Below are 27535 nucleotides of genomic sequence, written 5' to 3'. Positions count from 1 at the left end.
TTTATTTCATCCTGCAAAAATGATATACGAGTTGGCTTTATGGGATTTTGGCTCATTCTCATGGAGATTTAGCCCTGTGTTTGAATTTTTTTTTTTTTTTTTTTTGCAGTCTTCTGAATTTTACAGAATAGAGAGTTCAGTAAAAAGTAGTCTCTGCTGTCCCAGGCTGTTCTTGGCTGTAGACAGTCTGTCAATTCAAATACAGAAGTGCTACTGAAGGACTAATCCTAGACCTTGTAGTGGGAGGGGAGTACAGTACAAAGCATCTCTCTTAAACTGGTGCCTGCATGGTAGCCAAAAAAAACAGCACTAAAGCTGATTCCATGGTAATCTTTATGCCAAAGGCAGTTAAATGGCAGTATTCAATTTACCTACAGGAAGCACTAGTGTATACACATGACAGCTTCCTGATGAAAACCAAAGTATGAAGCAAAAGTTCACAGAGGAGCAAATACAAAAATATAAATAATGCACACAACACCATGAGAAAGGGGCTTTTTATTTTGGAGAAAAAAGATGTGCTTGCAAAAGCTAGAACTATTTTGCATCCAACAGCTCTGTGGTGGAAAGCTGCCCCTTTCTATGCATCGTGAGAGCAGGAGACTGGATAAATGGTTGTTTTGTAATCATTAAAAACAAGGATTTAGTAGAGTACTCTGTGAAAGATTCACAACCAAAATGGCACAGACCCTCCATGTGAAGTGTATGTGCTCAAAAACAGAAGAGGAATAATGAGGTTGCTTTAATCTGAGGTAATAGGGGGTAGAGCTTCACACCAGATGAGACCTTCTTAAATATTCCTTCTCCGTGGAGTTCTAACAACATAGATTTCCTGAACCTGTTTCATCAGACTCTTACTGTCTTCATTACTGAGCCCATATTTTTGGCTGGTGAATTGCTATGCCATCTTTAATCTGATATATACAAGTGAACCGTGCATTCTTATTCTGTATATTTTATGTAAGGCAGTTTACATACCTGAAGTGTAGAATAATGTAAAGGGGCATTGCAGGATTAGCCCGAGAGTATCTGATGCCCCAGGTGAATCAACAGTCCTGCACCACCCACCCTGCTCCTCCTGTAATCCAGCATCTCCTGTTCTCTATCTCTATACTCAAAGATCTCTCCTTTCCCTTCCCTATCCTTCCTCCCACTTCTCCAGGGTCTCTCCTTCCCTATCCCCTCTTCCAGATTCCAGCGTCCCTTTTTCCCTAACCCACCCTAGGTCTCCAGCATCTTTCCTTTCCTGATTTGCCCCTCTCCCATCCCCCCTGCCCCCAGGCATAGCCATAGCCCTCCTTTCTGAAACTTGCAACTCTAATTCTCTTGCGGTCTCTGCTGACCCCACAGCATCTTCCCTTCTCTAACCCCCTATGATATCCTGCATCTACCCATCCATACTCCCCTTCATAATCCAGCATCTCCCCTTCCTTATCAAAATCCAAGTGCCAAACATCTCTTATCTTCCTTGTCTCCCCACCAGTTGTCTAGCATCTCTTCCCTTCCATCCCCAAGGTGTCTAGCATCTCCTCACACTAGGGTCTAGATTCAGTAAATGGGGCCCAAATTTGGGCACTGAAAAAAAGTGCTGAGCACTATTCTATAAATGGCATGCCACATTGAGCATCATTTTTAGAATAGTGCATAGTGCCAGGATCCATGCCCAACTTTTGGCATGAGAATTTACACCAACTGACACCTGGTATAAATCCTTGCATGAAACTTTATGTGCAGATCCCCCAAATTCTATAATACTGCGTGCATCTCCCCTCTATGCTCATGCTACCAGGTATCCAGCATCTCTTTCCTTTCCTTCCCTTCCTCTCTGGTGTCCAGCATTTCCACCCTTCACTTCTCTCAATCCATCGCTGCTGCTGCCACTTCTGCTACCACCCTACTCAAACCACCACTGGAATATAGCCTGCATAGGACAGAAATGCAACCATGGCCTTTGAGCATACTCTTGAAGAGGCGAGATAAAGCCAATCTTGAGTACATGCACCTGGATGAGCAAAGGCCCACCATTGACAGTGGCTTCCCCCATCCCCCTCCCCAAATGCCTGCCATCCTGTTTGTAGAAAACTGTTGGACTTGGAAGGGCTGATGTTTGTAAGCATAGTATAGCAACAAAATTCTGTAGTAAGCCACTCAACCTGCACCTAATGCAGTGAGACAATTTAATCCTTTGGTTTCCATTTGCATATCATCAGTGCTGCACCAAAAAAAGAAAACAATAAAGTACAGATTCAAGTTGTTTTCCATGAAACATGCACAGGAACACGTTTTATATATGTATTTATTGCAGAGAAATGCAAGAGATTTTCCTAGTGTGTCATCAAGCATTGTAAATACACGTAAGGATCTCTCTTTTTCAAATGTTTACCTTTGCCAGTGTACCACCCATACATATTAATACTTTTTATTTAACCAGTAAACATTCAGTCATACCTACAGTGGCATACTTCTAATTAACAATGCTCTGGTTCTTACACAGGCACTCTGTGTCACAGCTGTTGGAGCACATGAAGTGAAGCCTCTTCCATGTCTAAATGCACAATGGCATTCCTTAGTTAGCTGGAGTTTTACATCTGCCTAAGAATATCTGCCATCCCATTGGGATCAGAACATTTTGATGAGTCTAAACACTCCCGGCCATTAACAGGAAACTGGATATCAACTCTTATGTGCAACCCTCTTGCAGCCAGCCCAGGAATCTGCTCAGCTGCTGTTCTTTCATATTACATGTACTTAAACTCCACTGTACAATTAGCTTAGAATAACTGACAGAAGCTTCCACAGTCAGCCAGCCATTTGCTGGCAGAGTTAGCTCAGTTTGATTCATTTTGTTGTGGGGGTAAAGAGGGAAGACCATAAGAGTTCCGAATTACCTCTTTCCACTTGCTCACCAGAATAATGGCAAGAGTGTTTTAATCCTTATGTTGACTTATCCCCATCCATTTTTGTTCATCACACACACGTGAAAGGCATTTCTAACTGTGAATCACGCTATGTAAAGGTAGGTAAATGTGTTTTATATATGTGTGTGTGTATATAAATATATAGATATAGATAGATGCATGCACATACAAAATAATATACAACATTATCCAGTGTTGCAAGGAAATAAGAGACTACCCGCTTGACGTCCTCAGAACCAAAGTACAACAACTACAAAAAAGGTGGAGGCTGAAAGAAAAAAGTGTGAAAAAATATGATCTTGAGGGAAAACACAACTGAACCCCCCTCCCCATCAAAAACAAAAAAAATCAAGCCATCCTGATCAAACTCAGAAATCTACCCACCAGAAATCAAGAAGAATTAAACAGGTTTCTTCCTAGATACTGTACTACAGATATCTACAATTGATATTTCTCAAAAAAAGAGAATCTGGCCCCATTCAAATGCAGGAACTGTTAATAAAGAAATCACTTCCCATATTGAGTACACATTGCCTAAGATCCAAAAATCCATTATATTTAAGATGAGTAGCTCTAGAAATGACAAGATAGACCCTAACGTTTTCATTGTAGTACACTACACTGAGCCCTTATCCTGAAATAAAAACCTCTGAGCCCAATCACTATCGAGCGTCAACACAAAAGAAATCAGCAGCATAGCTCTTGTGAGAATGTCTCAGAGGATTCCTATGTTGCAGTCAATTCATGACTGTCCATTGTCAAATCGCCCGCTTGGCCCTCTCTTCCAGGCATAATCTTCAGTACTGTAAGTTGGTAGGTAATTGTAGTAGTAATATTGATTTGGATTTTGCTCACACCTTTTCACTAGTAGCTCGAGGTGAGTTACATTCAATTACACTGGGTAATAGATGGGAAGCTTATGCTAAATATTTCAAAAAATATATATATTTTATTATGATATCCAGTGGCAAAAAAAGAAGACTCAAGAAAGTTAAAATACATGTCTTTAATCCATTTTATTTCTTAGTACTATGTTGGAAACAGGATGCTGGGCTTCATAGACCTTCAGTCTGTCCCAGTATGGCAATACTTATGTACTTATGTTATCTTCTACAAGAGCACAATTCAGAAATCCCAGGGAATCAGTTCTGACTTCATAGCCACACAGCCGCCGCACCTCCTGCTTTTCAAAAATCTTTATCAACTTTTATAACATACCACATTATAACAACAGAACAAATGCCCAATCCACTAAGCATTAATTCCCACACACCCTAACCCTCCTCCCGTCCAACTACAATTTTCCATTAATCATAAGAATAGCCATACTGGATCAGACCAATGGTCCATCTAGCCCTGTATTCTGCTTCCTACAGTGGCCAATCCGGGTCACAAGTACCTGGCAAAAATTAACATTTCACAGCATAGTCTATCCACATCACAGAAGTTGGTCACCAAAGGTTCATCAAGTCAACACTGTAAAGCATTTAATAATCCACTGTGTAATATAGAAGTCAGAGAGTCTTTAAAAAAAGGGGGGGGGGGTTCCTCCTCCTGCTTTTGAATAGTAATATCTCAAGAAGACGTGTTCATAGAAATTCTTTTTGTAACTCATTTAGCTGGCATAAATAACCAGTTAATCCCATCTCCATACAAATAATAATAATGGTTACATTTGGCCTAACCTGACATCAGGCAAGTGAGTCCAGCAAAGAAAATAAGCTAAAAGTAACTGACAGAGGAATAGGAAGAGTGCTTACCTCAGTTACCGCTCTCTGTTCTTCAGATCCTCTTCTCACACCTGAAGGCATAGGGCTTAGCCAGACTTGACCAACATTGTCAACATCACCAATCATAAACAGTCTCAGCTGCTGCAGACTGATTTCTCTCTCAATACTGGTACCCAAACTTCCTCTTGCCAATGCAGCTGTAATTGTAGCCACTGTGTTATTAACCAGCATCCAGGAAGAGCGATTTGAGAGTATCTTCTTTTGGTACTTATGGAGGGGGAGGGGTTCCCTCTCCCTGGAGCTCAACACCACCTTCAGCACCTGGATAAGCACTACACTCTTTTGGGGCACTGATAAGGAAGGCTAAGAGGGACTTCGAAAAAAAGATTGCGTTGGAGGCAAAAACACATAGTTTTTTAGGTATATTAAAAGCAGGAAGCCGGCAAAAGAATCGGTTGGACCACTAGATGACCGAGGAGTAAAAGGGGTGATCAGGGAAGAAAAAGCCATAGCAGAGAGATTAAATGAATTCTTTGCTTCGGTCTTCACCAAGGAAGATTTAGGTGGGATACCTTTGCCAGAAATGGTATTCGAAGCTGACAAGTCAGAGAAACTTAATGAATTCTCTGTAAACCTGGAGGATGTAATGGGGCAGTTCTACAAACTGAAGAGTAGCAAATCTCCTAGACCGGATGGTATTCATCCCAGAGTACTGATAGAACTGAAAAATTAACTTGCGGAGCTATTGTTAGTAATATGTAATTTATCCTTAAAATCGAGTTTGGTACCGGAAGATTGGAGGGTGGCCAATGTAACGTCGATTTTTTTTAAAAAGGTTCCAGAGGATATCCGGGAAATTATAGACCGGTAAGTCTGACATCAGTGCCGGGTAAAATGGTAGACTATTATTAAGAACAAAATTACAGAGCATATTCAAAAGCATGGATTAAGAGGCAAAGTCAACATGGATTTAGTGAAGGGAAATCTTGCCTCACCAATCTACTACATTTCTTTGAAGGGGTGAACAAACATGTGGATAAAGGTGAGCCGGTTGATATTGTGTATCTGGATTTTCAGAAGGCGTTTGACAAAGTACCTCATGAAAGACTCCAGAGGAAATTGGAGAGTCATGGGATAGGAGGTAGTGTTTTATTGTGGATTAAAAACTGGTTAAAAGATAGAAAACAGAGAGTAGTGTTAAAGGGTCAGTATTCTCAATGGAGAAGGGTAGAGTGGGGTTCCCGAGGGGTCTGTGCTGGGACCCCTGCTTTTTAACATATTTATAAATGACCTAGAGATGGGAGTAACTAGTGAGGTAATTAAATTTGCTGATGACACAAAGTTATTCAAATGTAACAAAAAAAAAAAAGAGATAGGAAAATATCTACTGTACCTGAATGTAATTTGACTTGAGCTGCAACTACAAAGGCATGCGCTAAATCCAAAATCCCTACTAAGCATTTTTTTTCCAGACATACAAAATAGCAGAAAGCATGTAACATGTGCCCTGCCTGGAGCTTATGTGAACCTCGCCCTAATAACAATGGTGGTGGAGCCAATTCCTGCTAAACCTACAAAGGTTAATTGGGGTGTCAGATTTACACAGAAGGAAATTACTGTCTACTGGCATTATGCACAGGCATCCTGATGTGAGAACCACCCCTCAGCTCCAGGAACAAAGGATCATAACTGAATCCTACTGAATGCAAAACACAAACTGCACTTTTCTCAAGTAAGGGGCTACCTCATAAATGATCTTTGGGGAGGGGAGAAAATGGAAAAGGTATATGTGTTGGAAGAACAAAGCTGCTAACTGTTCAGGATAATACGGTGGTTGCAGGGTGTTTTATCTGTTGTTGTGAAAATCTTACGGCATATTTTCTATATATGTTTGTGGTGCATGTTTGGATTCATCTAATAAACACATGACTTAAAGATAAATGATCTTTGAACGATACACAAGTGCATTAGGGAAATAGGGAATAAGTTGTTCTTGAATATTCATCACATGTGCACAAGAACGATCAAGCCACTGTTGATCAGACTTAAGATGCCAATAAAGGGGTGTTTTTATGTAATGGGAATGAATACTTAAGTTTTAACCATACACACCTAGAAGTTATTTGTTTGTAGAGCAAGTACTCCTTCCCCTTTCTCTTCTGCAATCCACAGCATACAAGTAGAGTCCCTGGTGGAAACTCAGACAATCCTTTCACACACCTTCAGGCCTATATAGGCTCCCCGTGCAGACAGGAGATCCATGAACAGTTTATATTAAAACACCTATTTATTGGGCACTCCCCAGCTAAAGAAAAATGAGATGATCAAACATTGCCTTCCACCCCACACACACACAAAGTGGGTTCGCATGCTGCGACGTCAGACTCCGAACTGGATTCAATCAACAGCGTTACTTACAGCATGGCCATGGAGGAGTTGGACGAAGAAGAAATATGAAGACTTTGGGTCGGCTGGCGGGGGTTGGGTCCCCCGCCAGCAGAAGAAATATTTTTAAAGGCAGGAGGAAGCGGACCTCGGCTGGCGGGGGTTGGGGCCCCCCGCCAGCAAAGGTAAGCAGTGGGGAAGGGTTGATGGCGGGAGGGGGGGCCAGGGCGAAATCTGCGGGGGTAAAGGACCCTGTGGCCCCATGCACATACGCCCCTGCTCCTCACACTTGTTTAAATATGCTATTGTTGTGCATATATGTTGACATGCCTGTATGTTACTGACACATCAGCTAAGCACTATTCTTTAAACATATACAGTGGTGGAAATAAGTATTTGATCCCTTGCTGATTTTGTAAGTTTGCCCACTGACAAAGACATGAGCAGCCCATAATTGAAGGGAAGGTTATTGGTAACAGTGAGAGATAGCACATCACAAATTAAATCCGGAAAATCACATTGTGGAAAGTATATGAATTTATTTGCATTCTGCAGAGGGAAATAAGTATTTGATCCCCCACCAACCAGTAAGAGATCTGGCCCCTACAGACCAGGTAGATGCTCCAAATCAACTCGTTACCTGCATGACAGACAGCTGTCGGCAATGGTCACCTGTATGAAAGACACCTGTCCACAGACTCAGTGAATCAGTCAGACTCTAACCTCTACAAAATGGCCAAGAGCAAGGAGCTGTCTAAGGATGTCAGGGACAAGATCATACACCTGCACAAGGCTGGAATGGGCTACAAAACCATCAGTAAGACGCTGGGCGAGAAGGAGACAACTGTTGGTGCCATAGTAAGAAAATGGAAGAAGTACAAAATGACTGTCAATCGACAAAGATCTGGGGCTCCACGCAAAATCTCACCTCGTGGGGTATCCTTGATCATGAGGAAGGTTAGAAATCAGCCTACAACTACAAGGGGGGAACTTGTCAATGATCTCAAGGCAGCTGGGACCACTGTCACCACGAAAACCATTGGTAACACATTACGACAACGGATTGCAATCCTGCAGTGCCCGCAAGGTCCCCCTGCTCCGGAAGGCACATGTGACGGCCCGTCTGAAGTTTGCCAGTGAACACCTGGATGATGCCGAGAGTGATTGGGAGAAGGTGCTGTGGTCAGATGAGACAAAAATTGAGCTCTTTGGCATGAACTCAACTCGCCGTGTTTGGAGGAAGAGAAATGCTGCCTATGACCCAAAGAACACCGTCCCCACTGTCAAGCATGGAGGTGGAAATGTTATGTTTTGGGGGTGTTTCTCTGCTAAGGGCACAGGACTACTTCACCGCATCAATGGGAGAATGGATGGGGCCATGTACCGTACAATTCTGAGTGACAACCTCCTTCCCTCCGCCAGGGCCTTAAAAATGGGTTGTGGCTGGGTCTTCCAGCACGACAATGACCCAAAACATACAGCCAAGGCAACAAAGGAGTGGCTCAGGAAGAAGCACATTAGGGTCATGGAGTGGCCTAGCCAGTCACCAGACCTTAATCCCATTGAAAACTTATGGAGGGAGCTGAAGCTGCGAGTTGCCAAGCGACAGCCCAGAACTCTTAATGATTTAGAGATGATCTGCAAAGAGGAGTGGACCAAAATTCCTCCTGACATGTGTGCAAACCTCATCATCAACTACAGAAGACGTCTGACCGCTGTGCTTGCCAACAAGGGTTTTGCCACCAAGTATTAGGTCTTGTTTGCCAGAGGGATTAAATACTTATTTCCCTCTGCAGAATGCAAATAAATTCATATACTTTCCACAATGTGATTTTCCGGATTTAATTTGTGATGTGCTATCTCTCACTGTTACCAATAACCTACCCTTCAATTATGGGCTGCTCATGTCTTTGTCAGTGGGCAAACTTACAAAATCAGCAAGGGATCAAATACTTATTTCCACCACTGTATGTATATGCCATAGCCCATAGTTTATGGGTAGGCGTTCATAGGTAGATTATGGGTGGGATGCAGACTTACCTATGCAGATTATACAACACCACAGTCGGCATACTTTACCGATCTAGGTGCAAGCATTTAACACCAGCTCTTATGGCTGATGTAAGCAATCATGCCTAGAATATGGGCGTGTTCTTGACATGTTATACTAGTATTTTATAAACAAAAGTATTTATTTTATTTATTTGTTGCATTTGTATCCCACATTTTCCCACCTTTTTGCAGGCTCAATGTGGCTTACATATTACTGTTAACGGCGTTAGCCGATTCCGGTCTGGACAAATACATGGTTTGGATTAATTCAAAACGATATTGTGGTAGAATGAGGTACATATGTGGTAGGTACAGTTGGGGGGAACTTAGATAGGGAGAGGGGAGGAAGAGTCAGGTAATGTCCATTACGGTCTTTGGTTACATTGTGTCGCAGGTGTCCAGGTATTTTATGTTAGGTCGGTAGGGTATGCTCTTTTGAACAGTTCTGTCTTTAGTGCAGCAGCCTGAGAAGGAGGGAAACAGGGTTCAATTCCCACCGCAGCTCCTTGTGACTCTGGCTAAGACACTCAGGACTAGATTCTATATCTAGTGCCTGAAAATTCCACATGGCAAAAAAAATAGGCCTAGTCGTATTCTGTAAAGTGCGCCTAAATTGTATAGAATAGGCTTAAATGTCTGCACGGTATATAGAATAATGCCGAGTGCTCCTCTCCACATGACCAAATGTAGTCGTGGCCATTTACCAGGTTTGATTTGATATAAATCCTGATGCCTCGATTAGGTGCAGAGCGGGTGTATTCTATAACAGCATAGATTTTAGAAACGTCTGCACCCCACCCATGGCCATGCCCCTTTTTCAACATACGGATATGCAAACTCGTACATTTCTAAGTAACATTCTTTTGTCAGACATGCTCAGCCATAATGCATTAAAATGCACATCATAGTGGTGGAGGTGTTTCTGCTAAAATTTACATGGTTCTTTATTTTGAGTACAAAATGCTTATGATCTTTTTTTTCTAACTTGTTAATTAAAACCAGGAATGTCATTCATCTGCTTGAGACCATATTTTCTTAATCACATTTTATTTTGAATTTTCTGTTAAGCCTAACTTAACTAGACAAAGTGGTCCCCCCTCCCCCTCAAAACTCCCTGTCTGCCCCTTCGTCATAAAACTGCACCCAAGTACACTCAAACAGCAGCAGCTGCAGTTAAAGCTGAACTAATTGAAAGACTCAGCACCAGGCTGGGAGCTGATTTAGCTGGGCAGACAAGAAGAGGGATGCCATTCCTAAACATATAATCCATCAAGATTATATTCATATTGAGCTGATTACAATTAATTCCCGGATTCGCCAGGCCAAGGCTACAGAATCACCTATTAGTGAATTCCACTACCTAAACAAACACAGAACATTTGAGTTATAACAGTTCAGTTGTGTTGCTTTAGAAAGCAGTGAAAGATCATATAAGAAGTGATTAGCCCCACCATATCGGAGAAAATTATGCAAAGTCGTTAAACCAAATGCGGATTGTGAAAAATTGCAGGAGGACCTTCTGAGACTGGAAGACTGGGCATCTAGATGGCAGAAGGAATGTAATGTGAACAAATACAAAATATTGCACATAACAGCCCTTTTACGGTAACGGAATTCAAAAATGCATGGGATAAACATAAAGGAATCCTGTTCGGAAGGAATGGATCCTCAGAAGCTTAGCCGAGATTGGGTGGCAGAGTCGGTGGGGGCAGGCGGGGCTGGTGGTTGGGAGGTGGGTCTTGTTCTGGGCAGACTTCTATGGTCTATGCCCTGAAAATGGCAGAAACAAATCAAGGTCAGGTATACACATAAAGTAGCACATATGAGTTTAAATTGTTGGGCAGACTAGATGGACCGTGCAGGTCTTTTTCTGCCGTCATCTACTATGTTACTATGTATGTTATGTTTTACAAAGCAGTGGTAAGTCTATTGTGAGCTTACCATGTGCCAATATGGAGTTACCGCTGGCTCAATGCGGGTGCCAGTGATAGGGCGTGCTAGGGCTGGAACTATTTCCCGTGCTAGGGAAAATAGGGCACTAATTGGACAGTGCCACATGCTACCCAGTTACCACTTGGTTAGTGCGGGAGCCCTTACCACCAGCCTCAGTGAGTGGTGGTAAGTTTTCCCCCTCTCGCAGGGCCATGTGCTAAGAGCAATCTTACCACATGGCCATGGCTATTTTCAGCCTTTTTTTTTTACCAACTGCGGCATGCAGCGAAAACAGCCCTTGCTGCTAGCGCAGGGCCTTTTTACTGCAGCTTAGTAAAAGCATCCCTCAGGGAAGAATAACACAAACTATACTACCCCTCTCCTCAAGTCGCTTCACTGGCTCCCTATCCGTTTTCGCATCCTGTTCAAACTTCTTCTACTAACCTATAAATGTACTCACTCTGCTGCTCCCCAGTATCTTTCCACACTCGTCCTTCCCTATACCCCTTCCCGTGCACTCCGCTCCAAGGATAAATCCTTCTTATCTGTTCCCTTCTCCACTACTGCCAACTCCAGACTTAACGCCTTCTGTCTCGCTGCACCCTACACCTGGAATAAACTTCCTGAGACCCTACGTCTTGCCCCGTCCTTGGCCACCTTTAAATCTAGTCTGAAAGCCCACCTCTTTAACATTGCTTTTGACTCGTAACCACTCGCCTCCACCTACCCTCCTCTCCTCCTTCCTGTACATATTAATTGATTTGATTACTTTATTTTTTGTCTATTAGATTGTAAGCTCTTTGAGTAGGGACTGTCTTTCTTCTATGTTTGTGCAGCGCTGCGTACGCCTTGTAGCGCTATAGAAATGCTAAATAGTAGTAGTAGTAGTAAACTATAGTTACATGATGCTGAGCTCCACAAAAGGAGTTACCACCCAGAAAAAGGATCTAGGTTTCATTGTGCACAATACATTGAAATCTTCTGCTCTGTTCAGCAGCAGCCAAAAAAGCAAACGGAATGTTATAAATTATTTGGAAAGAAATAGAGAATAAATCAAAGAATATCATAATGCCTCTGTATTGCTTCATGATGCAACTGTACATTGAGAATTGTGTGCAATTCTGATCACTCCATCTCAAAAAAAGATATGATGAAATTAGAAAAGATAACAGAGAAAGGTGACCAATATGATTAAGGGGCTGGAAAAACTCTCATATCAGGAAAGGCTAAAGCAGTGGCGTAGGCCCACCCTGTGTGGTCTTCAGAATAGTTCAGCAGCGGCTGCCTCACTCCCCTCTCTCCCTCTCCTTCACCCTCAGATCTGGCATTTGCCTCCTGCCTGCAGCTCCACAACACACTCCTTCCATGTTCTTCCTCAGCAGATTCCCTTTGCCACACCCTGCCCTCACTGACATCACTTCCTGTTTCCTCCCTGGCAGGACGCAGCAGAGGGAAGCTTGCGGGGCTGGCCAGGCAGTGAATGCACATAGCTGCTGTCGAAAGTATTGAGTTATTAGGGTATTTTCAGAGAGGGGGAAGTTGCTGGGCCTCGGGGAGGGGAGGAATGCTGGATCTGGGGGCAGAGGAGGGGGAGAAAGATGCAGGACAAAGGAGGGGAGATTTTGAAAGTCCCACCCATCCAAACTCTGGGCCCACCCAAAATTAAAGGTCTGGCTACACCCCGGACTAAAGAGGTTAGGGCTCTTCAGTTTGGAGAAAATACAGATGAGAAGTCTTTAAAATCCTGAGTAGAGTGATCTATGCATGATCTTGTGCAATATAAGTGCAAAAGCATATTCACTAACTCCATGGCTGCTGTGAGTGTTCACGTCTTTGAATACAGACACCTTCTGAGTCACCAATGTTAGTATTCTATGAAGAAAAGCAGCCACTTTTCTTTATAAAATCAGCTTCAGAAGGCACTTTCCTAGCACCCAAATCAAGGTACCCCTTATAGAATTACCCTCAATATGGCATTACACCCATCTTGTACTTGTACCCATCAGGGCCGGATTAAGGCTAACTGATGTCCTAAGCACAGCCCAACAGTGGTGCCCTTCAGCCCTTCCATTGCTTAACTGACAAGACATTAGGGTCCCTGTTTACTAAGGTGCGTTTATCGTTTTTAATGCGCCTACAATTAGCTTGCGTGTGCTAACCATGTAGTCACTACATTCTCCGGCAACGAGTTCCAGAGTCTCACTACACGCTGAGTAAAGAAAAACTTTCTCCTATTTGTTTTAAATCTACCATATTCTAGCTTCATCTTGTGTCCCCTGGTTTTGTTGTTGTTTGAAAGTGTAAACAAACACTTCACATTTGTCCGCTCTACTCCGCTCATTATCTTGTAGACTTCTATCATATCACCCCTCAGCAGCCTTTTCTCCAAGCTGAAGAGCCCTAACCTTCTCAGCCTTTCCTCATATATAGAATATTGTAGGTGCATACATGGTTAACGCACGTTAAAAATGCTAACGCGCCTATAACGCAGCTTAGTAAACAGGGCCCTAAGACTCAATGACTGCTAAGAAATATCATTGTGCGAAACAAAACACTGATTAGAAATTCATTCATGTTGTATAATGGGTCTGGCAGATGGCAGTTAAAGAGTTTAAGCTTATCAATCTTAGCTGGGGGGGGGGGGGATTCTGGTGCCCCCTTTCCCTTGGTGCCCTAAGCATATACTTATTTTGCTTAATGGTTCATCCAGGGCTGGTACCCATGTACAGAGATGCCAGTTTATACAAAAGCCCATTTCCTCAGATAATACACTCATATCTGAAAAGAAAAAAAAAAAAAGGCTTTTAAAATTACCCTTTAGGATGAGGAAGTGATTTCCCCGATTTAAATGAGGGCTGACTGTAGGCAAGAACTGCTTACTGCAGAGCTACCTAAACTGTGGGTCAGGACCTGAAAGGAGGTCACAAAACCCACATTTGGGGTCAGGACTTGGGTGGGCGCTTTCATTATTCTGCACCTCCAGGGAGTCACGCAGTTTTATTTGGCTGCTATCATAGGGTCATGGGCACAAAAAGATTGATAAGCACTGCCTTACTGTCTTTAATAGCCAGTGAATCTGCTGTCATCAGTCCTTGTTTTTTACCCCTAATTTCCATACTAATAGTCATGGCTACAAGATGCAAAACAGTAGATTTAAAAGAATACTAGTGGCACGAAGCCCGTTTCCTGAACAATGAAACGGGCCCTAGGAAGGCTGTCTTGTAAGCGATTTTTTTCTCTCTCCCCTGCCCTCCCCTCCATGTCCAGCGATTCTCCTCTTCCCTGCCCTCCCATCCGTGTGCTGCGATTCTCTCCTCTCCTCCCCTCCCATTGATTCTCCTGTGCTCTGCTCCTCTCCTCCCTTCCCTTGATGTCCCGCGATTCTATTGTTCTTTGTACCTGAACGTTCTCTGGCTGGCTGGCTTCGTTCCGTTCGTAACATCCCCTGACATCAGCTCACCTCAGCGTTCCATCGCTCTCACTGTTCCGCCCTCTGACGTCATTACGTCTTGACGCGAGGGCGGGACAGCGAGGGGGAATGGAACGCTGGAGGCTGGCTGATGTCAGGACCCAGCCAGCCATGGAACGTTGGAGGTACAAATTATTATATAGGTTTCTTACTGTGGTGGCGGGCCATGGTATGAGAACTAAACATGACACTAGAGGAGCTGCAAAAGTCAACAATTGAGACAGATAGGCTCAGAGATGTTAAACATTTGCTCACCATTGTGCATTATCTCTCAAGAAGAAAGGAAAGCTTGTTTCCAATAGTAGAAGCAGAATATAGCTACAGTTAAGGGTGAAATATTGGACAGACATCACCAAGATAGGCCAGTACATGTCAGAAATTGAACTAAAGACTGATAAACAAAAATTGCAACAGGTCTCCAGGAATTAAGGTGATGTTCACAGGGAATTTCATCGAGGTCCGTGATGGTCGCGCAGGGACCACCGGACCACTTGACATGGAATGACCTCATATTAACTTGAAACTCCTAAAGACTAACTTGTTCGAAAAAGCACCAACATACCAGGGCCTTAGATGCAATGCAAAGGCAAGCAGAGAGATTTCAGAATGGCTAATAAGCCCAGCAGCAGCTGAGCTTCAACTGCAACAATCACCAGGCAGCTACGGGTGCTAATCAGGGACAAACAAAAAGAGTAAGTCTGGCAACCTGGAAAATCCGGACTGGACTGGGCTAAAGTCTGGAACGGGCAGGAACAGCAAGACAGTTCATAGCAGCCACCGGTTCTGGCCACCAGAGGGCGAGGTGAGCACAGACGTAACAGGTGGTGAGTAACTGTCCAGTATCCACCCAGCCTGCTTTTGTTACACTGGTTGACATTTAATAGTCCTGTTGTTCCAGGCTATCAGTGGTCTTTAGGGAGAGGATGGAGCCAGATCTGCTTTCTGATACTTTGCAAAACACTTTTATATATCTTTCTGTTTTTCAGCAAAATTAATAACTCTGAAAATTCATCATATTATGCTACAAAGGCATCACTGATATTTAGTGCCAGTGCCCAATAGCTAATTGGGCATATTGGACTACACAGAAAGGCAGTCCTGATTACGATTGGTTAGCTGTCTGAACAGAGCATTGAATATCAGCTGAACCCAGATAACAGCTGGGTGCCAACAAACACCTGGATATTCAGTTCCAGACCAGTGCTGAATATCTAGGTCTAATTTAGATTCAGATTAGATTTATTATTTATAACCCATCCTTATCTAGGGCGGCAAACAATAAAACATACATAAATAAAATCAATTTCAACAATCAACTCATCCAGGCAATAGAATCCATTATCAGTGGTCCATTCTGTAAAAGGCAGCCACAGCAAGAATCATTATGATCCGTGCGCAACAGGTACATGGTAAGCTAGACATAACAAATGATCCTTTAACTGATGCTTTAGTTGACAATAGTCAGCTTTTAAAGAAAGAGACTGTCACTGGCTGAATATCAGGCCCTTTGTTTCTTCTTTTTCTATTCTGTTTTTCTTCTCTTGTTCTCTGACTTAATTCAACATTTTGCCTTTCACATTTGCCTGGCTAGTTGAAATCTAATGATGTCATTGTAATCCGCATGACTGGAGTTGTCAAACCTCAGCTCATCCTTCTGCAGTGAAAGAACTGATGCAGATGCATAGGAGACTGAGCGAGTGGAAGAGATTTGATATGGGTGGGAAAGGGGAGGGTTCTTGTCTTGTGTAAGACAAAAATTAATTACAGCATTATCATTTAGCATATACTGGCTGATATACTTAATAGCTCTCATGAACAAGAACATGGAAACACGATTGTCTTTTTACAGCAGATAATCCTTTTAATTTTTTTTTTTTTACGAATTGACTAGAGTTTGCATTTACATTTATGTACTGCCTTTCATAAAAATATAAAATCAAGGCAGTTAACAGCAAAAGTAAAAGATATAGGGGTTCTTTTACTAAGCTGCAGTAAGCACTAATGTATGCTTACCGCAGGTAAAAATGAACTACCACAGGGTGCACTGAGATGTCCCGCGGTAGTTTTTGCATGTGCATGCGCTACCCACATGCTAAAAAACAGTTTATATTCTATAGTGCTGTGGGCAGGTCTGGGTACGGAGAGTAGGAACGTTCTGTTCTAACCAATTAGCCTATGGTTAGCGCGTGACCCCTTACCACCTGCAAAATGAGTATTGGTAAGAGTTTTTACGCTAATGGCCACACGCTAATGGGAAAATTAGGGCATGGCCATTCTTACTGAAATGGAAAAATTAGCCATTTCCCGGCAGCGTTAAAAATGGCCTTACTGTGCAGGAAAGCCCCACACTGGGGATTGCGCAGGCCACTTTTTAGAGCTGCTTAATAAAAAAAAAAAAGGGCCCCATAATATGGAGCTGTTTCCATAAATTTAAAAGGGTTACATCTTTGTATGAACATTGACCGGGACTTAGTTTTTTTAAGTCATTTTGAGTCTTCAATTTAAATGTGGTTTAGCGCCCTTCCTGAAGCAGCCTTTTTAATAGGTGAAACAAGGCACACTTGTTGGAGGGTTCTATATCCTGTTGGATTTACAATTATGCAACGCAAGATTGCAACATCACCTCTTTGAGCACACTACAAGTTACCCCTTTGGTTTTGGACATTCCATGCCCTGCAGCTAAGTACTGAAGTTTGGTTTTTACTTATAATAATGTTCTGCTGGGCTTGTTAGGGGATTTAGTTCAATAAGGGCAGCTTGGGAGCTTTAAGGTTCAGGGGTGGTGGTAATAGGCAGTTTTCTTTGTCTCCAGACCTAGTTCTCTTTAGTTTGGTGATTGGTGAGCTCCACATTACTTTTGGGTAAGGGACAGGAGGAGGTTTTTAAATCACTCGTTTTTCTCACTCAGAGTGAGTTTTTTTGCGTGTGATTGGTTTTCCTCTTCTTTGGTCCCTTACGGAACCTGTGATAAAAACGGACCCCTATAATGGTAGTGGTAGCTCTACATTGAAATTCTCCCTATCTGGAGATTTGAGGTTTCATTTGTTAGGTTGAATCTATTGTGTAGAGACACCCACAAACTAAGTGTGCAAACTCTTTGGATTTAGAGAATTATTTCAGTTTGCATTTCCCTGTTTTTTGATTGAGTTTATACAATAGCGCTACATTCGTTTATTCCAACACGCCTACATTTTAAAAGTCATTTACTAAATCTGGCCCAATATGTCTTTAAAAAAAGGCCAAATAACTGTAGTATATCCTGGGTAATAATTCAGAAACAAAGCATTAAAATAATCGTGTTTTACTAAGCTTTCTCTCGGTCACGAACAGAATGTTATATTTTCCTGTCCGAGTGATGCAGTTTTAGTAATGAGTGGCCCTCATCTGCTTTTGCCATCGTGTGATACTACTTTTTTTTTTTAATTACAGAATATGAAAGGTTCCTTTGTACACATCTGTTTCTGAACATGAGGATTTCACAGTAGTATATATAAAGTGCTATTTTTGAAAGATTCTTTTATGTAACCATGAACACAAGATTTAACAGGCTGATAAGGGCATTGCCAAAGGGAGGGGAGGCATTATGAAGAGTTGGGCAGGATCAAAAAATAACATTCAGGTCATGATTTACGATGCTCCCCTCCTCCCTAAAAAAGAAAATTAATCTTTAGCGAGTGGGAAGTGCGCACCAACTCCAAAACTACCACGGAGAAAATTTTTGCGAAAACAAAGGGCGACCCATGCGTTCTCCTGCTCAGTGTGGCGTTGTTTCTCATTGTGTGAGCATCACCCCGCGCATCTAGCCAAACAATTCCATTGCTTACCAGTGTTTTTGTGCTTTTTTTTTTTATTGCAAGTGCTAATACTACAATTACATGTAAGTGATTACTGACTCTGAAGCTGGTCCTAGCGCCAAAAGACCAAGAAGGGAAGTGACCCCAGATAGTGCCTTGATACCTAAAGGCCCTTATGGAGGAGGATCCCCCTTCCAAACAATAATATCTGCACCTCTCTCTCACCTCCTCGCCATCTTCCATACGCCAAGAAGAGTCTTCAGAAAGGTAAATGCCATGTTAAATGTTCTTTATATTAGTCTTTTACATTCATTTTATATTAATTTCTTATTGTTTTTAGTATTAAACACTATATTTATTCTCTATAAAATGTGTTTTTGGTATGTATTTTGGAGTGCCTAGAACAAATTAATTGGATTTACATTGATTCATATGGAAATAATTGCCTCGGTTTTTGTTGGTTTCGGATTTCAATGATTGTTTTTGGACGGATTACGAAAACCGAGGTATTACTGTAGTACTAGGCTGCCGAGAGGCCTACGGAGTGGAGGAGTGGCCTAGTGTTTAGGGTGGTGGACTCTGGTCCTGGGGAACTGAGTTCAATTCCCACTTCAGGCACAGGCAGCGCCTTGTGACTCTGGGCAAGTCACTTAACCCTCCATTGCCCCATGTAAGCCACATTGAGCCTGCCATGAGTGGGAAAGCGTGGGGTACAAATGTAACAAAAATTGTGTTAGGGTGCACATTTAAGGTGTAGGGGAAGGCTTCACCATGTCTGGATGATCTGCTTGTGATTTATGTACCAGAAGGAAGGAAGGTTCATTTACATGGACTTTTGCTGTAGCAGTTCTATTTTTACGGAAGTTGATACCTCAGTGGGTCAGATTGATTATGGATTTTGTGTCCTTTCAAAAGCAGGTGAAGGCATGGTATTTAGAAAGATTTGTGACAAGAGTAGGGGTGTAAGATTATGATGCACTATTACCAATTTTATTTTTAAGTAATACTGTATAAGATTTGGGGGTTGGGGGAGGCTTATGCACTGTATTTTCAGAGCTTTTGTTTTGTGCATAATAAGTCAATGTGGTTCTTACAGTAGCTGTTTCTGCTAAATCTAATAAATGAAATGGAAGTTATACTCAAGCATCAAATACCTGGACAGAGTACAACTATTCCCAGGGACAGGGTTGGGGAGGGCTTTGCGTGTATGCATATACATTGAAAGGTTGGCTATATGTATGTAAAAGAATCTGTGTATGTTAAAGAGCAGGTGTAAATGAAAAACACAATTTCTAAGTAGGTTTTTTTTTTAGTTACATTTGTACCCCGCGTTATCCCACTCATGGCAGGCTCAATGCGGCTTACATATACAGGTACTTATTTGTACCTGGGGCAATGGAGGGTTAAGTGACTTGCCCAGAGTTCATTTACTGAAGACTGTACAGGGGGAAAGTATGCATATGCTTTCTATGGATGCACACAATTATAAAAATATCTCTTTAGAGCTGTGGTATTCATTTTCAGTTCTCAAGGTTAGAGGTTCAGAATAGATCTCATGAATATGCATACGGTCTCATAACCACTGTGCAACCCAGGGACAGGTCTCGATCAGAACTGAACCTTAAAGGGACAGGGGCTTCCGAGCAAGCAGCATAGGAAACACTGTAAACAAAAATTGCTGCCGGCTCATCCCTGCACTTTTAAAGGGAATGGGGAGTAATCAGGCAGTGCCACTCAGGCTACACAGTGCTTGTGAGAGAGTGGCAGATCAGAGAAAGAGGCAAGCCTTTTAGCACCACCCCCCAACTCCTATATCCTTGGAAGGGCAACCCCCAGCTCCTGTGCCTAGGGGCATTTAAAAGGTAAGCTTGGTCTTATGTATATCCCTTTCCAGCTCACTATCCCACAGCCTGCAATTATGAGCCTTAATTCCAGCCACTAGGTGTCACCATTGCATGATCATTGACACCCCCTCATCCTCAGAGACTGTGAATACTGCCTCAGCAGTAGTCTCAGACCTGACCCAAGAATTGAACCAGTGGCGTAGCTACATGGGGCCAGGGGGCCTGGGCCCCCGTAGATTTGGCCCTGGACCTCCTGCCGACGACCCTCTCGACCCCCCCTCCCGCCGCCAACCCGCCGTCGTCTGCCTTTACTGGTTGGGGACCCCAACCCCTGCCAGCCGAGGTCCTCTTCTTCTCGCAAAAGGCTTCCTTCTGTTTCTGACGTCCTTCCATAGGTTTCTATGGAACTTTGGAAGGCTAAGTGCTTTGAAAATATGCCTTGAGCCACATTGAACTCAAACTTGTTTGGGATAATGTGGGATATAAATGTCACAAATAAATAAATAAATATAGGGACTTGTTAACTTAATCTTACTCAAAAAAATTCACTGAAGCAACTGCTGCATTTTAATGAAACGGTAAAAGTACCTAAAAAAAAATCTTTAGAATTACGTCTCTGAGCAACAAAAGCCTTCAAAAATAAATTTCACCAGGTGACTCTGTACTAATGAGGTTTATAAAATCTGATGGATTGTCACAACTCTAAGGAAGACTGTAGGAGAGCACAGGACTCTGGGATTTTGTGCCTCATTAGAGCCAGTGACCAATTTCATTTCCAGAAGCTGCATCTTTAATGGGATCTGGGTTTTTCCTAGCATAGCAGTAATGATCTAATTAACTCCTCTGCCTTCCTGACTTCGTTTTCCACATGTACATTCTAAACTTTTAGGCCCTGAGGCTTGTTCTAAACTTGGGAACTCTGCCTGCATTTGGAGCCAGATATACATATTTATTATTTTACAAAAAAATGTGATATACCACTCATCCAAGCAAGCTTACTTAGTGGTTAACAATGAAACTTACATAACAATGATAAATAAACTAACTACCTGCAAGGTACAATAAGGGCTGCCGTATCATGTGATCTGTGTTTTTCAAGCTGAGGACAGGGAGTAATATGCACACTTGTGGATCTGCTGAACATCCAAGGCTGGGGCATGTAGGTGGTGAAGCAGCTCACAAGGGCCTTCTGGCTCCCTAGTGGTCGTAATGTGAGACTACCCCCTAGGGGTAACATTTTGGAGATGGCACTGGCCAGGGCAGAAGCAACTGTAGATTGCTCGGGCCCAATGACCCCTAGACGGTCAGAGAAACTAATGGCAGGTCTTTTTTTTGGGTGGGGGGGGGGGGAGTTGGATAAGGGAAGAGTGCTGATGGCCTCTCTAAGATGTGGACCAGGAGCACCCCCCCTTCCAGCCTGATCAAGGCACACGCTTTGTCGTCGTCGTCCCCCCCCTCCAACCAACCTTAATCTGTCCTGTTCAGGATGTGGATACCCATGATTGGAGTGGAGGTGGCAAAGCAAGGAACATTTTTTCATGGCCCCTTCTGTTGCAGGCTGCAGTGCCATAATCTGGTAAAAGCAAGCTCTGGATTATGGCTGACAGCACACAGCTAGAGATGAGGAGCTGGGTTGCAGCACCAACAGCCAAGCCTCTGGAGTAGTGGCAAAATGGAGTGTGATGTAGCATGCAGCTAAGAGCTGCCAAGTGGTGACTGGAGTTGTGTGTGTCTCTAGAGTTGATGGTACCAGAAATCTCTATGGAAGCCTGAGAGCTGCACAGAACATATGTATGATGATGTAGACTCCATCTACACTGATGGACACAAACCCCTTCTGTCATTATAAATATACATTAAATAATTTTATGATGTTGTTTAGAAGTCTTGTATTATTTAGCAAGGAAGACAAATTACAAAAGATGTGTTTATTTAAATTATTTTATTAGAACAATGGCACAGCTTGGAATGTCAGGAGCTATTGCAGCTTCACTTGGGTCATCATTTTCTCAGAAAGATGTCTTGGAGAATCTGACTACATTTACGTAACACCCAGGAAATCACAGACCCCATTATGCAGGGCTGGCCGAAGCATTAGGCATCCCCCTAGGGTGGCACAATTTTTTTTTCTTGGGGGGGGGGGGGGAAAGGAAGGGAAACCACTGGCAGGGTAATCAGTGTGGAAGATGTAGGACCTTAATCATTTGTGCAGCATCCCTCTCCCTCCAGAACAAAGTTGAGAGGGGATGGAAAACAGCAGGCCCTGATCATATACAGCTGCTGATGGCCATGCACTGGCTGTGCTATCTTGTTTAGGTATAACAAGTTCTAGGTCAAGTGCTGCCCACCAAATTGTGGCCTCTGGAGGGAGTAGGAAAGAGACGAGCAGAACCTGGAGATCTCAGGTGAGGAGTAGGGAGGGGAGATGCTGGACATTTGAAGGGGATAGGAAGGGAGAGTTTGGATGCCTGGATAGGGGTAGATAAGGGGAGCTAGTGGAGTCTAGGGAGTAGGCAAGCAGATCTGGTGGACACATGAGAGAAGATCCTTGAGTTGCCTCTGCAGCGAGGACCTCAGATACCATTAGGCTAGCACTGCCATTATTTTTTTTTTTTATTTGTACCCCGCACTTTCCCACTCATGGCAGGCTCAATGCGGCTTAGGTACTTATTTGTACCTGGGGCAATGGAGGGTTAAGTGACTTGCCCAGAGTCACAAGGAGCTGCCTGTGCCTGCAGTGGGAATCGAACCCAGTTCCCCAGGACCAAAGTCCACCACTCTAACCACTAGGCCACTCCTCCACTCTGGCAGCACTAGCTATAGTATTTTCTAAAGAGAAAGATAGACAATATGGTAAAAAGTCCAAACAAAATGATTTTGCACTCTTAGAAACCCATCCCAACAGGGTACAAGTGAACTGCATCCCCAGAAGAAGCAAAAGAGAGAAAAAGATGCACAATCCTTCCAGAAGGGTTAGGATAAACTATTTTTACCCCACTGCATCCAAACTCAGAAGCATGTCATCTGTGATTTATTGATTACGAGTTATTTTCTACAAAAAGCAAATCCACTTTATCCCAAAATTTTGTCAGATTAAAAAAAAAACTGTTGATGCACAAGATCTGGATTAAAAAAATTTTTTTTCAAAAATTTGATTTAAAAATTTAGAAGTGCGAGAAAGTACACAATATAACTTCTTCATAAAATAAAACTGGCTTTCCAGTATATCTTTACACAGCAAAACTATTATTAGAAGACTCTAGATCTTGCATTCAAGGCCACATTTCCCAGAATCTAGCTGAAAACTCAGAGTATAGTCCCCAAATGAAAAACATCCAGTAGAACTTGAATAGACTTTCCCCCCAACAATTAAAGCACACAAACAGGAAATTTTACTGCAGAGAATGGCCCTGAAATATTTAACCCTGAACTTCATGTTACATACATTGGGATATTTTAGAATACTACTACTACTTATCATTTTTAAAGCGCTACTAGACATACGCAGCACTGTACACTTGAACATGAAGAGACAGACCTTGCTCGACAGAGCTTACAATCTAATTAGGACAGACAAACAAGAGATAAGTGAATATTAAAGTAAGGGTTAGGAGTTAAAAGCAGCAGAATAAAACTAAGGGGTCCATTTCAGTGATCCATTTCAGTGATTTAAGTGGACAGGAGAGGCTAGAATTTGCACATGGATCTGAGATCCACCTGCAATTGGCCACTTCATTAGTGCTAACTGGTGCCTAATTTGAAGTTGCGCGTGGATCTTCCCTTCATAGTAACATATAATAACATAGTAGATGACGGCAGAGAAAGACCTGCACTGTCCATCCAGTCTGCCCAACAAGATAACTTATATGTGCTACATTTTGTGTATACCTGACCTTGATTAGTATCTGCCATTTTCACGGTACAGACCGTAGAAGTCTGCCCAGCACTAGCCCGGCCCCCCGGCTCTGCCACCCAATCTCCGCTATGCTTCTGAGGATCAATTCCTTCTGAACAGGATTCCTTTATGTTTATCCCATGCATTTTTTAATTCTGTTACTGTTTTCATCTCCACCACCTCCCGCGGGAGGGCATTCCAAGTATCCACCACACTCTCCATGAAAAAAATACTTCCTCACATTTTTCTTGAATCTGCCTCCCTTCAATCTCATTTCATATCCTCTAGTTCTACCGCCTTCCCATCTACAGAAAAGGTTTGTTTGCTGTTCTATAACTTGGCACTTAACTTTTCCTATGCACAATCCAAAAGGGGTCATGGCCATAGGAGGGGCATAGGCAGGTCATGGGCGTTTTCCAAAGTTAGGCTCAAGTTATGGAATAGTGCTGATCCATGCCTAACTTTGGGTACTGGACTTACACTTGTTTCTATCGGGCAAAGTCCACTTAAAAACTGAGCAATAGAATTACACTCAGATAATGTCCAATTAAAATAACAAACTAGACTAGAAGATGCCTACATTCATTATGAAAATAGAGAGGTGCGGTAGCCGTGTTAGTCCACTTTTAAAGGTAATCAATAGAAATAAAACATGGAAAAGAAAATAAGATGATGCCATCTGAAACTAAACATGACCAAGACTGAGCTTCTCATCTTTCCCCCTAAACCAACCTCTCCTCCTCCACCATTCTCTATTTCTGTGGATAACACTCTCATCCTTCCTGTCTCATCAGCTCATAACTTTGGGGTCATCTTCAACTCCTCCCTCAACTTCTCTGCACATATTCAACAGACTGCTAAAAACTGTCGTTTCTTTCTTTATAATATCAGCAAAATTCGCCCTTTCCTTTCTGAGCACACTACCAGAACCCTCATCCACACTCTTATCACCTCTCGCTTAGACTATTGCAACTTGCTTCTTACAGGCAGTGGCGTTCCTAGGGGGGCTGACACCCGGGGCGGATCGCCGATGTGCCCCGCCCCCTGGGTGCAGCACCCCCCCCCCGGATGCAGCGTGACCACCTCCCGGTGAAAGGACACCCCCGGGTGCACGCCGCTGGGGGGGGTGCCGCGCGCGCCTGTCCTTCGTTCGTTCCATGCTTCCTCTGCCCCGGAACAGGAAGTAACCTGTTCCGGGGCAGAGGGAGCATGGAACGAACGAAGGACAGGCGCGCGGCACCAACCCCCCCCCCCCCCCAGCGGCATGCACCTGGGGCAGACCGCACCCACTGCCCCCCACCCCTTAGGAACGCCACTGCTTACAGGTCTCCCACTTAGCCATCTCTCTCCTTTTCAATCTGTTAAAAATTCTGCTGCACGACTAATATTCCACCAGTGTCGTTATGCTCATATTAGCCCTCTCCTCAAGTCACTTCACTGACTTCCTATCCGTTTCCGCATACAGTTCAAACTCCTCTTATTGACCTATAAGTGCATTCACTCTGCAGCTCCTCAGTACCTCTCCACTCTCATCTCTCCCTACATTCCTCCCTGGGAACTCCGTTCACTGGGTAAAACTCTCTTATCTGCACCCTTCTCCTCCACTGCTAACTCCAGATTCCGTTCCTTTTATCTTGCTGCACCATATGCCTGGAATAGACTTCCTGAGCCGGTACATCAAGCTCCATCTCTGGCCGTCTTCAAATCTAAGCTAAAAGCCCACCTTTTTGATGCTGCTTTTAACTCCTAACCCTTGTTCACTTGTTCAGAACCCTTATTTTATCATCCTCACTTTAATATTCCCTTATCTCTTGTTTGTTCTGTCTGTCCTAATTAGATTGTAAGCTCTGTCGAGCAGGGACTGTCTCTTTATGTTCAAGTGTACAGCGCTGCGTACGTCTAGTAGCGCTTTAGAAATTATAAGTAGTAGTAGTAGTTTTATTGGACATAATTTAATACATTGCTTGATTAGCTTTTGAATGTTGCCCTTCTTCATCTGATCGGAAATAAGCAAATGTTGGTAGATGACAGTATATATAAGTGAAACATCAAAGCATTCCAGTGACAATCTAACAGTATTGTTAGACTACGTCTTGCCCCTTCCTTGGCCATCTTTAAATCTAGACTGAAAGCCCACCTCTTTAACATTGCTTTTGACTCGTAACCACTTGTAACCACCTGCCTCCACCTTCCTGTACACAATAATTGATTTGATTACTTTATTTTTTGTCTATTAGATTGTAAGCTCTTTGAGCAAGGACTGTCTTTCTTCTATGTTTGTGCAGCGCTGCGTATGCCTTGTAGCGCTATAGAAATGCTAAGTAGTAGTAGTAGTAGTAGACAGGTAGATATGCATGGAGACAAACAGAGCATTACAGCTTTATGGTTTATAATGGGCTAGAAAACCCAAATCTTTGTTAAGCCCTGTCTGGTGGGTGTCAAAATATTTGATCATTCTGACTTCAAAGGTCTTACGTTCCTGTATTGTTTTAAAGTTACCTTTCAGGATTCTTATTATGAAGTCACCGGTACAGTGTTCTGGTTTTGTAAAGTGCTGCCCCACAGGCGTGGCATCTTGGCTGGCACTGGCATTTTTCATGTGATGTCTATATAAATTAAATCTTGTCTTTAGCATATACAAATGTCCAATTATGCAAATAGGTCATATAAAGTAGAGTCCTCTTTGAAGCATTCCTTATGCTGTTTTGTTATATTTTGGAAATAAATGAAGAAACTAAACATTTTTTCTTTCATTTACAAATAGCACAGCCAGCCCCAGCCCTCCTCAATAACGAAATGTGTCAAATGTTAGAAAACAATCACCACCACCACCATCCTGCACTTGACCCCAATCTTCTTTACCCTTAAGATATCCTTATATCTTACCCAATAGTGAAGGGTCCAAAGGGGGCAAAAGCAATCCCCTATCACTCAAAAGGCACCAGCTGACCCATTTTGGAGAATCAAGATATCCTTATATCTTACCCAATAGCGATAGGATCCAAAGGGGGCAAAAGCTGCAGTGAGAATCGAACCCAGTTCCCCAGGATCAAAGTCCACTGCACTAACTACTAGGCTACTCCTCCACCCATTAAGTGCACCATCTTACCTGAACAGTTAATGTGCAGTATTTACCTCTGTGTGCCGTCCCCACTCTTTCTCCACTCTGTTCTGTATTAGCTATTAACACACAAGGATGCTCATTTTCTTAGCACATGGATGTTTTAAAATGCCTAACAAAAAAAAGTTCATCTGCTAAAAACATCCACATCCTGATTTTGGAAAGTCAGCATTTAGAGTTCTCACTGTGCAATTTGTCTGAATAGCAAGGGGCTGTTTTGTGGGTGTGTTTTGGGCAGGACTAAGGAGGACCCAAAAGTACTACCTCCAACAGAGATTTTTTGAATGGGAAGAAAAGTCCATGACTAAAAAAAAAAAAAAACAACAAAAGTTTTTATCTAAGCCTGTTTCAGTCACATCCAAGTTACAAAAATGTTGCTCCAGCAGCTGACCATT

The 27535-nt window shown here is 42.8% G+C and overlaps 1 long non-coding RNA gene across 1 annotated transcript; it reads right to left on the bottom strand.

The window, feature by feature from the left end:
* Positions 1-489: 489 nt before the first annotated feature.
* On the bottom strand, positions 490-27295 carry LOC115473222. The gene is made up of 3 exons (XR_003942619.1): positions 27129-27295; positions 2889-3006; positions 490-710 (listed from the first exon to the last, which is right to left on the bottom strand). It is a non-coding gene; the product is annotated as an uncharacterized LOC115473222 (long non-coding RNA).
* Positions 27296-27535: the final 240 nt, after the last annotated feature.

Source organism: Microcaecilia unicolor, chromosome 6, assembly GCF_901765095.1.
Source record: "Microcaecilia unicolor chromosome 6, aMicUni1.1, whole genome shotgun sequence".
Lineage (NCBI taxonomy): Eukaryota > Metazoa > Chordata > Amphibia > Gymnophiona > Siphonopidae > Microcaecilia > Microcaecilia unicolor.
This window is presented reverse-complemented; position numbering and strand designations above follow the sequence as displayed.